The 13,643-nt window shown below is 34.7% G+C and overlaps 1 pseudogene; it reads right to left on the bottom strand.

Annotated features, from left to right (window-relative positions):
* Window positions 1-1,304: 1,304 nt before the first annotated feature.
* On the bottom strand, window positions 1,305-7,399 carry LOC140888592 (uncharacterized; annotated as a pseudogene).
* Window positions 7,400-13,643: the final 6,244 nt, after the last annotated feature.

Raw genomic sequence — 13,643 nt, 5'->3', positions numbered from 1 at the left:
AGCCAAGAACCTATGAATGTATTTTCAAGCTGGATCATAAAGGTACGAGTCCTTGGACTTACTTGGGTCATAATCTTTTTGGTTCGATGTAGCTCGATAAACAAGAATGGGGGTAAATTTGTCATCATAGTCACAAGCACTAGTCAAATAATCATCAGTTTTAGCAAATTCTTCGGTGATAAAACCAAAGGTCAAATTAAATTCAGTGATTGATAATTTGAAAGTGTGTCCCATCAAACGAAAACGAACTACTCCTGGGCTCGAGAGTGTAAAATTTTCAGGTTTGACAAATTCAAAAGTAGTATAAAACTCTCGAACCAACTCAATATATGCATGACATGATATAGAGAAATATGACTCTCACCCAATGTTATGAATTAATTTCAACACTTGATCCTTAATATTCAAAGTCTCCAAAGTGGGGTGATCAATATACTTACAGGGAATTATCTGTTTTTGACAAATCAATTTGTACCTATCCTTTTCCGCCTTTTTAGTAAAAACTAAATTACCATTCAAATCAGATTCAGAAGGCGGTAACACGTTCATTCCCTTTCTCATTCTCGCCCTTTTATATGCAGAAGACGCACTAGATTCACCGACTCTTTTTGGTGTAGCAGACTCTCGACCCATAATAACAAAAATATTTTTGCAACAAAGTACCTCGCAACAATTAATTCCAAGCGCAGTAGTAATTAACACAAGCAATCAATTAATGAGCAAACAAAAAGGGTGGAAGAGATATCACCGATTTGTTATTGGCGGAGGCGCGGGCGGAGGTTAAGAGAGGAAGCAGCGTGAGATGAAAAACAGCAGCAGCGTTCCTGTTGTTCGGCGATTCGGTGATGACGATGCGGAGCGTGCGCTGTCGTGAAGGAGAAAAAACACGGTGCCTGGTGATTGTTCGGACGAATGGTTGACAAACAGGCGGTGTCCGACGTAGAGATGACAAGTGCTGATTTTTCTCCGATGAGGATGATGATGTAGCAGCGAAGATGTGAAGGTGATGCAGTGATGTTCGGAGCAGTGGTGCGTGCGCGAGATGGAGGTGATCGTGCTACTGCGTGAATCAAAAACAACGGTTTGGTGGTGACGTTCTGAAGAAGGTGGCAGAGCGATGGTGTTGAGGGGTAATGAGGAAAAGGATGCAGGGGCGCTGGAGGTGGTGCTCTGGTGTAACCGAGAAGAGAAAAAGAAAAAAAAATGGCTGGAGAAGATGGTAGCAGCGCCGCTGCTATTCCGTGACGACGAAGGTGACACGAAGAGATAAGAGCAGCCGTTGTGAGACGGTGGTGTGGGCGGCCCTATCGTGAAAGTGATGCGGTGATGGAGAGACGCACAGGCGACGATGATCCTGAGGGGTCGCGGTCTTGAAGAAGAAGAACAGCAGCAGCTTCCTTGTTGTGCGGCGATTCGGTGATGACGATGCTAAAGGTAAGGGACGAACAGGGGTATGCAGCGGCAGAGTTCCTGTTGTTCGGCGATTCGAATTCGGTGATGATTTTGTGAGGAAGATGGCGGGGTGAAGCTGTGGTGTTCGGAGCAGTAGTGTTGGCGTGAAGGGAGGAGATGGTGTTGAAGTTTAGAGACAAGAAGGTGATGAGAGGCCAAGTTATCTGTAGAGAAAAGAAAAGAAAAAAAATTAGGCGATAAACCCTATTGTAATTTAAATTTTATTCTTAAGATAATTATAATTATCAATTAAATAAAACTTGAGCAAATTCGAAAAAAAAAAAAATTATTTCAAAACAGAAAATAATTTTTAATAGGGCGTGGGCACGCCTTGTATAAAACTATTTTCTGAAAATTTTAAAGCTTTAAAGAAGAAAATTTGATTTTTTTGCACAGAAAAAGATTTTTCATAGAGCGTGGGCACGCCTTGTAAAAAAAAATTTTCTGAAATTTTTTTTTTTTTTTTTCAAATCAAAAGTAAGCATAAAAAAAACTAATAAGAATAATTAAAAAAAAACGTTGGGTTGCCTCCCAAAAGCGCAATTTTTTTAGCGTCTTTATGCTCGACGTTACCAATCCCCTCAAGTTGTGGAATAATCAGGATTTGTTAACTCGATCTCTATGTACGACACACTCTCATCTTCAAGAAACACCTTCAGTCGATGTCCATTCACTTTGAAAATTTTCTCTGTATCCAAACTCTTAATTTCTACTGCACCATAAGGGAACACGTTAGTAACAACAAATGGACCAATCCATTGAGAGCGAAGCTTACCTGGCATGAATTTCAACCGAGAATTAAAGAGCAGTACTTTTTGGCCAACAACAAATTGCTTCCTCAAGATAGAGTTATCATGAAACAACTTCGTTTTCTCTTTATAAATCCTTGAGTTCTCATAAGCCTCCAACCATAGTTCCTCTAACTCTTGCAGGTGCAGCTTCCTAGTCTCTCCTGCCTCATCCAATTCCATGTTACAACGTTTCACCGCCCAATATGCTTTATGCTCGATCTCAACCGGCAGATGACACGCCTTCCCAAACACTAATCTGTAAGGGGACATCCCAATAGGAGTTTTGTATGCGGTTCGGTAAGCCCAAAGTGCATCATCCAGACGAATACTCCAATCTTTTCTTCCTGGATTTACCGTTTTTGCAAGAATCGATTTGATCTCCCTATTGGAAACTTCTGCTTGACCATTCGTTTGTGGATGGTAAGCGGTGGCTACCCTGTGATACACTCCATATTTTTTCAGTAAAGCCTCAACAGTTCTATTGAAAAAATGAGTCCCTTGGTCGCTGATTAGCGCTCTAGGGATTCCAAACCTGCTGAAAATATTAGACTTGAGGAAACCTACAACAACTTGTGAATCGTTAGTCTTGGTGGGTTTTGCTTCCACCCACTTCGATACATAATCAACCGCCAAAAGTATATAAACATAACCACATGATGAAGGAAACGGACCCATGAAATCTATACCCCATATATCAAAAATTTCACAAACAAGAATGGGAGTTTGGGGCATTTGATTTCTATGAGATAAAGAACCCGTTCTTTGGCACTTTTCACAGTTTTTACAAAACAGATAAGCATCTTTAAACAGAGTTTCCCAGTACAAACCACTATCCAAAATTTTTCTAGCAGTTCTTTTCGGTCCAAAATGACCACCACATGCATAATTATGACAGAAAACCAAAACTGACTTGTACTCGTTTTCAGGCACACATCTCCTAATGACTTGATCGGCACAAAATTTCCATAAATCAGGATCCTCCCACACATAATACTTTGCCTCACATCGAATCTTATTCTTACGGGATTTACTAAGGGAAGAGGGAAAAATTCCACTAACCAAATAGTTTACTATATCCGCATACCAAGGATCCATACCTTTAACTTGGAATAGTTGTTCATCAGGAAACAATTCAGAAATAGGCATGGATTCCTCTTCTTTCACCAATCTGCTCAGATGATCGGCCACTGGATTCTCGGTTCCCTTTCGATCTTTGATTTCAAAATCAAACTCTTGGAGCAGGAGTATCCACCTTATCAGCCTCGGTTTCGACTCCTTTTTCGCCAATAGATACTTCAGCGCTGCATGATCAGAATACACCAACACTTTAGAACCAAGAAAATATGATCTGAATTTATTTAAAGCAAAAACAATTGCCAAAAGCTCCTTTTCAGTAGTTGTGTAGTTGCACTGTGCAGGGTCCAACGTCTTGGATGCATAATATATGACATGACTCTTCTTATCAATCCGTTGGCCTAAAACAGCTCCCACAGCATAGTTACTGGCATCACACATGATTTCGAAAGGCAAGGTCCAGTCAGGAGGCTGGATTATAGGTGCAGTAGTCAGCATGTTCTTGAGTTTGTCAAAAGCCTCCTTGCATTTCTCTCCAAACTCGAAGGGCACGTCCTTTTGCAATAATTTGGACATTGGCAAAGCAATCTTTGAAAAATCCTTAATAAACCTGCGATAAAAACTTGCATGCCCAAGAAAAGCTCGAACTTCCTTAACGTTAGTGGGGAATCGCAAGTGTGTGATCAAATCAATCTTTGCTTTATCAACCTCTATGCCCCTAGATGAAACAACATGACCCAACACAATACCTTCATTCACCATGAAATGACATTTTTCATAATTCAAAACCAAGTTTGTTTCCATACATCTTTTCAAAATATTGGATAAGTGATCCAGACAAACCTCAAATGAGTTTCCATAAACAGTGAAATCGTCCATGAATACTTCAATGCAATTCTCAATATATTCAGAAAATATACTTAGCATACACCGTTGGAACGTACCTGGGGCATTACAAAGTCCGAATGGCATGCGTCTGTAAGCGAATGTTCCAAAAGGGCACGTGAAGGTTGTTTTCTCCTGATCTTCCTGAGCAATGACTATCTGGTAGTAACCTGAAAATCCATCAAGAAAACAAAAATAAGTTTTTCCAGCTAGCCTTTCCAATGTCTGATCAATAAAAGGTAAGGGAAAGTGATCTTTTCTAGTGGCTAAGTTAAGCCTTCGAAAATCAATGACCATTCTCCAGCCATTTTGTACTCTTGTCGGTACCAACTCATCATTTTGATTTCTTACCACCGTGATGCCTGTTTTCTTTGGAACAACATGGATCGGGCTCACCCATTTGCTATCCGAGATTGGATAGATTATGCCTTCATCTAAGAGCTTGATGATTTCTTTCATTACCACTTCCTTCATTATCGGATTCAGTTTTCTTTGAAACTCTCTTACCGGTTTGGCATCATCCTCCAAAAGAATCCTATGCATGCAAATCGATGGACTTATGCCTTTGATATCAGCTAAAGTCCACCCGATTGCAGTTTTGTGCTCCTTGAGTACTGTGACCAACCTCTCTTCCTGATCTTCAGTCAATTTCTTTGAGATGATCACCGGTAGAGTCTCTTCATCACCCAGATATATATATTTCAAATGGTCTGGCAAACTCTTCAACTCTACTTTGGGTGCCTGCAAAACGGAAGGTAGCAATTTTTTATGAGAGAATGGAATTTCAACCTTTGAATTTGTTACCCTCGTTTGATCAATTTCTGGTTCTGAAATCTCATAAGCCTCAGCTAAGTCTCCTTCCACCTCCAATTGTGCATACATTTGAAAATTTTCAGTCTCACATTCTTCCTCAAAAACCTCCTGCACAATTGAATCAACAACATCAATAGAGCATATCGAATGATTTTCACTTGGGTACTTCATAGCATCAAAAATATTGAATTTTACAATCTCTCCGTCAAATTCGACGGAGAGGGTACCATCATCAACATCAATCTTTGTCCTAGCTGTCTTCATGAATGGCCTTCCCAATAGAATTGGAGGTGAATTCGACATGGAATCCTCTTCCATTCGTAAGATATAAAAATCTGCGGGAAATATTAATTCCTTAACCTGCACCAAGACATCTTCAACAACCCCTTCCGGGTAAGCATTAGAACGATCCGCCAATTGAATCACCACCCTAGTTTCTTTCAAAGGACCCAGATTTAGAGCACAGTAAATCGAATATGGCATGACATTTATGGATGCACCTAAATCTAACATGGCACGCTCAATCTTCAAATTCCCAATAACACAAGGCATAGTAAACATACCTGGATCCTTGCACTTATTTGGTAATGATTTTTTAATCACAGCAGATACATTTTCTCCCACACTCACTTTCTCATCACCTCTCAACCTCCTCTTGTTAGTGCACAAATCCTTCAAAAATTTAGCATACCTTGGAATTTTCTTAATTGCATCAATCAAGGGTATGTTAATTTCCACTTTTCTGAACATCTCCAACACTTCATTCTCATAGTCAGTCTTCTTAGATTTTTCCAACCTAGAGGGGAAGGGAGGAGCAACCACATTAGATATATCGGATGAATGGGATGTGGGTTTTACCTTTGTTTTCTCCTCGGATGTGTTTTCAACCTCCTTGTCCATGCCCTTTTCTTCACTAGTCTTCATAGGAGAGGTAGACTCAATTTCAATCTTCTTTCCACTTCTCAACACCATTGCACTTGCATTTTCTCTTGGATTTACTACCGTTTGTGATGGTAGTTTTCCAAAATTTTGAGCCTCCAAGTTGCTGACCGCAGTAGCTAATTGAGTTATCTGATTTCCTAGATTCTGCATGCTGGCCCTTGTTTCCTGTTGAAATTTCTGAGTGTTAGATGCAAGGGCCTTAACAATTTCATCTAGAGACATACCTGAGTCAGAGGATTGTGCAGGTGCTGGTTGTTTGTTGTAATTCTGTTGTGGAAATCCTTGTTGTCCTCCTTGGTTCTTGTAACTGAAATTCGGGTGATCTCTCCATCCCGGATTGTAGGTATTGGAATATGGGTCATATCGACGCTGTGGTTGTCCAGGAAAACCGCCAATTGCATTGGCTTGCTGCGTCGGATCTTCTTGTAATGTTGGACACATATCAGTCGCATGTCCAACAACCGAACATATCCCACAAGATTTGACTTGTTGTGCTTGTCCTACAACCAATTTTTCCAAAAGAGATGTTAAAGAATCTAATTTTTGATCAATTGGACTAACACTTACCTCTTTAACCTGTCGTGGAGCGTTGTCTTCTCTTGTTCCGAACTGTTGAGCATTAGCTGCCATGTTGGCGATCAGATCACTTGCTTCTTGAGGTGTTTTGTTCACTAATGCTCCTCCACTTGCAGCATCCACCATGTTCCTATCAAAAACTGAGAGTCCCTCATAAAATACTGAATTAAAAGTTGTTCAAAAATTTGATGTTGCGGGCAACTCGCACACAGTCTCTTGAATCTTTCCCAATACTCATACAAAGTCTCTCCTTGTAATTGCCGGATCCCACAAATGTCTTTCCTAATGTTTGCTGCTCTCGAAGCTGGGAAGAACTTTTCCAGAAATTGCTGCTTCATTCCATTCCAAGTTGTGATTGTTCCAGATGGCAAATAGTAGAGTCAATCCTTCGCCTTGTCAGCTAGAGAGAATGGAAAAGCTCGCAGTGAAATTTGTTCCTCTGTAATTCCTTGAGGTTTCATAGCAGTGCAAACAATATGAAACTCCTTTAAATGCTTATGCGGGTATTCACCTGCAAGACCACGAAAAGTTGGCAATAAATGAATCAACCCAGATTTCAATTCAAAATTGGCTTCAGTAGTAGGAAATTGAATGCATAATGGTTGTTGAGTAACATTAGGATTAGCCAACTCCCTGAGGGTTCTCTGCGCTGGTTCTGCCATTGTTTCTTCTGTCTCACTTTTTTCAGTTTCAAACTCGGGGTCAGATTCTCTTTCAGATTCACTCGAGTTCAATTCCGCATTCAAACTAGGAGATGGAATCGATGCTTGGTTACGTCGTAGCCTCGCCTCTTTTCTCAACCTCTTAGCTGTCTTCTCGATCTCTGGAATATATTCTAATTCACCTGTACGAGAAGAACGAGGCATAAAAAAAAATTAAATAACAAGAACTCGAAAGAAATAATTATAAACACCGCTCCCCGGCAACGGCGCCAAAATTTGATAGGCCTGTCGTTAGCCAACAAACTTAAAATTCCTACTCCTTAACAAAAAGAGTATAGCAATGAGCAGGGTCGAATCCACAGGGAACGAGTATTTATTTCTTTCAAGTAAATGTAATTAAAAGGGGGGTTTTTGGTTTTGAAGAATAAAATAAAAAATAAAAAAAATAATAATACTAATGCGAGAATTAACTAAATGAGATGAACAAATAATTACAAGAGAAAATTTAAATATTTTACCAAACTCTGATTCAAGGAATTTTCATATTTCAACTATATCACTGATCATTGGCTAACAAATAATTTATTCATGCAGTTCTAGCAATTAACCTTAAAATCATAGGGATAGCCACTAAGATTTTTGTGTTATCCTATTTTAATTGACCAAACCCAGCATCCAGTCAAAACTTATCAATAACCAACTGGGCACGATAGCGTTCCATGTTGATTAAAAATAGCTTTTCGATTTGTGAGAACAGTTAATCCTAAAATCTAACAATAGAGATAGCTGCAATTGTTAAACCTAGTTTCGTTAATTTATTTAGATCAAACATGTCATGATATCACAACACACCTAATCTATCGCTACTCAAGTACCAATCATTCATGACAATTACGGATCACTGAATTCATGGATAGCATTCAAAAGACGTAAAACCAATTAATTTGTCAGATTAATCGACCCACAACTTTCATAAAATAAAGCATAAATCAAAAAATACTAGAAACAAGCAAGAACATCAATCTAAATCAAAACCTCACAGTAATAAATCGAAATACAAGAAATATTCCTTGAATCAGAACTAAAAACTTAGCCAAGCATAGCTGGCTTCATAATTCTCTAAAAATATAAAAGATTAAATCTAAAAAATATGAAAAAGAAAAGAAGAAGAAAATTCACTGTCTTTTGTCGTGCAGAACGTTCAGATGCCGAGCAGAAATCTGTCCCTCCAAAAAAAATCCTCTAAACTAACGTGTAAAACATAGGATAGAAGGAAAAATAAAAATCCTAGGAAAAGACAAGATTATCTTCAAGATAATCTTGATAGTTTTTTAAATAAAAGAAAAACCTATCTTCAACAATATTTATCTCAATTAAAATCTTCTCTTCAAAATCTTCCATAAATTAAATACCATATTAATAATTCTTCAAATATGGTATTTTCTTCTCAAATTCTGAAATCTTCTATTCCCACTAGACAGTAAAAACGTAGTAACTCAGCGCGCCCACGCCTTGCTTCAGCACCTCTTCTAGTTTGCTCAATTTCTCAAACTTTCTTCTTGGCAACTCCAAATGTAATAAAATTCAACTTTTTTTAGCCCAAATATTTGCCAAGATCATCAAACTTTCTCCAACTACAAAAGACGATAAAAACTCACCAATTAATAAATGCAACAGATAAAAATCCGAGAAATATGATACTAAAAATATAACTATTATAAACCTATCAATACTATATATCAAAAATTTATTAAGAATATATTTTTTTCTAAATTTATCAAAATAAATAACAAAATATATACATATATTAATATTAATAATTTATATGTCTACTAACATGAATGAGATTCAAATAATAATTTTATGCTAAAAAAGTATGTTATCATAAACGTATATTATATATTATACATAAAAAATATATAAACTAAAGAATAGTAATACTTTTAATTATACATACTTTAACAAAATCATTGGTGAACATTGGGAGAATAGCATTTTGACCCCCTGTAAAACTCATAAAAATCATAAAACTCCTTGTGTAAATTTAATAGGCGAAACACGCAGAATGAAGCCTATAACCCCTATATCCGGAAAGTAATATTCACGCGCTATGAATATGAGTATTTTTGGATTTTTTAAGAATTTTAATCCCAAAGTATCGAAAATACCCTTAAACCCTATATTAAATCATAGGCTATTTTATCTCTCCTTTATTTTAAAAATATATATCTTTTTTAGTATACTAATATATATATATATATATATATATATATAAATGTATGTATATGATGAGACTTTTTAATTCAATGAAAAAGAAAAATAAATTTTATTTTAAAATTATTTAAATTGTATTTTATTTTTTATAAACTATATTGATTTTTTTTGAAAAAAAAATATTGATCATTAAATTCATAATAATATTTTTCTAGAAATAAAATTTTATTAAAAACAAAATAGTTTAGTGAGTTAAATTTTAATTAGTAAGATCAAAATAGACTGAAAAAATTAGCATTTTCGATTTAAAACAAAAATTAATTCAAATTATTTTAATATATTTAGAATAAAATTCATTAACTCATTTTTAAAAAATTATCTTTCATATACATCATTTCATTGATTTTTGAAATAATATGTAACAATCTGTATTCTTCATCATTTTCCTTTTGCTATTTTTTTATTTTTACTTTTTTTAACAAAAAAGATGACGTCTTCTTTCTAAAATTTTTCATTTCCTATTATCCGCGTCTTCAACCTCCAGATTTTGCACCTTTCCAGCCCTAAAAATTGGCAAATGCATATGGAAGAGGAATCGACTGAAGGAGCACCAGTGTAAAGAAATTGAAAATTGGTTTCCTAGGTGGGTTTTCTTTTTTTAGAGGTACTTAGTTGGATTTTCTGGGATTGAAAGAAATGGAGGTGAAAAATTAAAATGAAACAAATGTATGCGAAAAAAATTACCTCGAGAAAGAAAGAAAATAAATCACTTCTCATTTGATTTCGGGTTTCCATGCTTCAATATGAAAGAATTCTTCTCATGTGCAGCTACGACTAGGTATGAAAGAGGGGATGAACAAGACGACCTTGTGGTTATTTGTTCCTCTTGATTTCACAGAGGGGAGAAGGGAATTGGGAGAGATTTGTAGAGAAAAGGAGGAATGATGGAGGTGTTTGTTCCTCTTGTGGTGGTTGTCTGTTAAAAAGAGGGTAAAAAAGTATTTACCTAATTTCAATATAATTATAAACTTTGAAAAAATCGGATGGGGCATGTGAGCTTCATTTTGAATAAAAGAGGGTGTGCTTCACTTATTAAATTTACACTTGGGTTTTATGATTTTTATGAGTTTCATAGGGGATCAAAATGCTATTCTTCCGTGAACATTTGACTAAAACGAATGGACCAAAACCCGATTTAACTAAATATTTTTTAGGCTAATCGAATCCAACCTAATTTCTCTCCAAAATCGAATTAATCGAATCGGATTAAAATCATTATTTCGGTTGATAACTGATATGTACTAGTTTAATTTAAAGAGTGAATAAATTTAATTAAGATATGGGTTGGACTTATTGAATTGGAGGCTAGCTCAATAGAGCCGTACGATTTGGCCCAAGGATGTGAGCCCGAGATTTCTGGAGGCCCACGGCCCATCTTGAACAATCTATAAATAGAAAGTCGTTTCTCACCTCCAAGGTACACACTCTCATTGTCTTAATTTATGTTTTAAAACTCTCTAGTTTTTGTGAGTACGGATTTTGAATGTCGCTGACTGAGCGTCTGAGGATTTTCGTCGTGCATCCCTCGACGCTTCTAACTATTTTGTGACACATGTGACGACCTCATTTTGTTGAATTGGATACACAAGGATCATTTTGTTTCGTAGAGTTGTTATTTATTCTAATTGACTGAGCATACAGATAATATCATTCTATGAGTTATATTTTGTTTGAGGGTCATTTTGGAACCTGTTAGATGGGTGGATTGAATTGTGTTTCCTGGGAATGCCCACTGTATTTGTTTTTTACCCACTTTTTAATGAAATTTATTCATTAAAAAAAAATGTTCATTGGTGATAATGCAAAGATTATGAATAAGATAACAAAACAGAAGCAAAAAAATTTATAATTTTTAAAATTATTCTTCATCCCATTCAACGGCTAACAAAATGTCCTATATCTATAATCATGAAAAAAAATCGGAAAATAGTAATTCGAAAAAAGTCACTAGCAGTTTCTGAAGCATTAATTACTATGTTTAAGTTGAAAGAAAGTAGTCAAGTTAATTAATATAATATTTTGTAATTTTGAATATAGTAATATTTATTGCGTTTTATTTTTCAATTTTTTTTTACTAATTAAACATAACATTCCCTATGTTTGTAATAACATTGGATTTGGAAATTCCAATTCATAATTTATATATTGTTTGCTCAAAAATTTAAAATAAAAAATCGTATACAGGTAGACATACTCATTAATATTAATAATTTTTAAAAAAGGAAATTAATTATCGATGAACTGGAAATATTTTCTAAAAAAATAAATAAAATCGGCCGATTTTGAGAGGAATTTACTGGAAATTTTATGAAATCTTTCCAAATACAAAATTCCTTTTTTTTTTTTGACTGGATATACAAAATTCCTTTTTAAAATCCAATCTTACCAAATAATATGGTTCTAATCAGAATTCCAAATTCCTACCAAATCCTAGGTTGCCAAACATAAGGAAATAATTTGACTTGTACGGGTCAAGCAATATTCGACCAAATACTATATAAATTCGGACAATGTTTTCAATCTAAAAACGAGAAAAAAAAAAAAAGATTAATTCCTCTGTCAAAAACTAAGTCATGGCAAAGATTGTACTAACTTTGTTTCTTGCTTCTTGTTTGATCGGAGTCGCACTTGCATCTCGTCCCAAATTTGAGACCGATGGCACAATAGTAAGTTGGCTATCAAAAATATATACATTCAATCTTCTTATAATATTCTTTTTTATGTTCGTATCACAACTATATACATTTTTTTAATTATTTTTTTATGAATGTAGTGGCCTAAAGATTGGTGCGAGCCTCAATTTATGATTCCACATGAGAAGCTCTAAGGGTTTATAGACTATGCTTGCGGCTTGGCGGATTGTGGACCAATCCAACTCGGTGCACCATGTTTCGAACCCAACACGGTGTATGACCATGCGTTCTATGCCCTTACCCTAGATTTTCGTCGCACGGGCCGTTGCGATGGCTCGATCGGATGGAGAACCTCGCGTGATCCATGTAATTATTAATCCTCTTCCTATATCTATATTCTTCAAAATTTTAATTTATAGAATAATATAATATAATGTAGCAAACAAATTAATTAATTGTTTAGTACTCCTAATTAATATTTAATACGACTTGTCTTGTGTTTTCTTGAGTGCAGCCCACGGTGATTGCCAATATCCATGAGTGCACAAGGAATACATGAAGGAAGCGGATGGTTTCAAGTATTTTTTAACTTGTAATTAATATTGAATTTTTATAGATGAATATTTTTGTATTAAATTAATAAATATATATATAATTTTTTTGGCTCTAATTATCTCGACTTGACTGATCTGTAGTTTATTTGTATCTGTCCTTGATTATCTATTATATTTATGTATAATATAAGATTAGTTAACTTTTTTTTAACAAATGTATAAAAGATTAGATGAACTTATTACTTATATATACTTTGTAACCAGAATTCTATGGGCACACATCAAAATAAATTTAAAGTAATATTTATGAGTATCATGACGCGTGGGATAGTGAATATATATGATCAATATCTCATATTTTGAACATATATGCATGTTGCTCGAATTTAGAATATACTTTTTTTTTATAGATTTTGTTTTTAAAGTAGAAAATTTCCATCTGTCGAACAAAACAATTACATTATGCCTCGAAAATACAAAAGAAACATAAATATAAAATGAACCAAATAACTTGTTTAAATGTTGAAAACACGAAAAAAAAACCTAAAAAAAAAAAGAAAAATATCATTATTTAATTAACACATCAAATTTTTTTATATAATTATTAATTATTAACTATATATATATATTTATACTCATGGTCATAGAATGTGCGACTTTTAGGAACTACCAAATGTATATCGTGGAAAATTCGTTTTTGCAAGCAAAATAAAATATATAGAAGCTACAACTTAATTTTTTAATTACTTCAAAATTTATGAAAAAATTACATAAAAAATATGATATTTAATGCACATATAACGTGTGTACAATTCCTAGTATATGCTAATTAATGTACGTAAGACTTAATAATTCATTAAATTTTTTAATGAATTGTTTAGACCTCTACATAAACAACCACTTCTAATCTATAAAGATTAAACCAAATTTTCTTTTCCGATATTCCCTTGTTATGAGATTAAAATTTGTTATGAAAAACTATTATAA

The sequence above is a fragment of the Henckelia pumila genome, chromosome 3, assembly GCF_033568475.1.
Source record: "Henckelia pumila isolate YLH828 chromosome 3, ASM3356847v2, whole genome shotgun sequence".
Lineage (NCBI taxonomy): Eukaryota > Viridiplantae > Streptophyta > Magnoliopsida > Lamiales > Gesneriaceae > Henckelia > Henckelia pumila.
The sequence above is the reverse complement of the archived record's forward strand: the minus strand, read 5'-3'. Positions and strand labels throughout refer to the sequence as shown.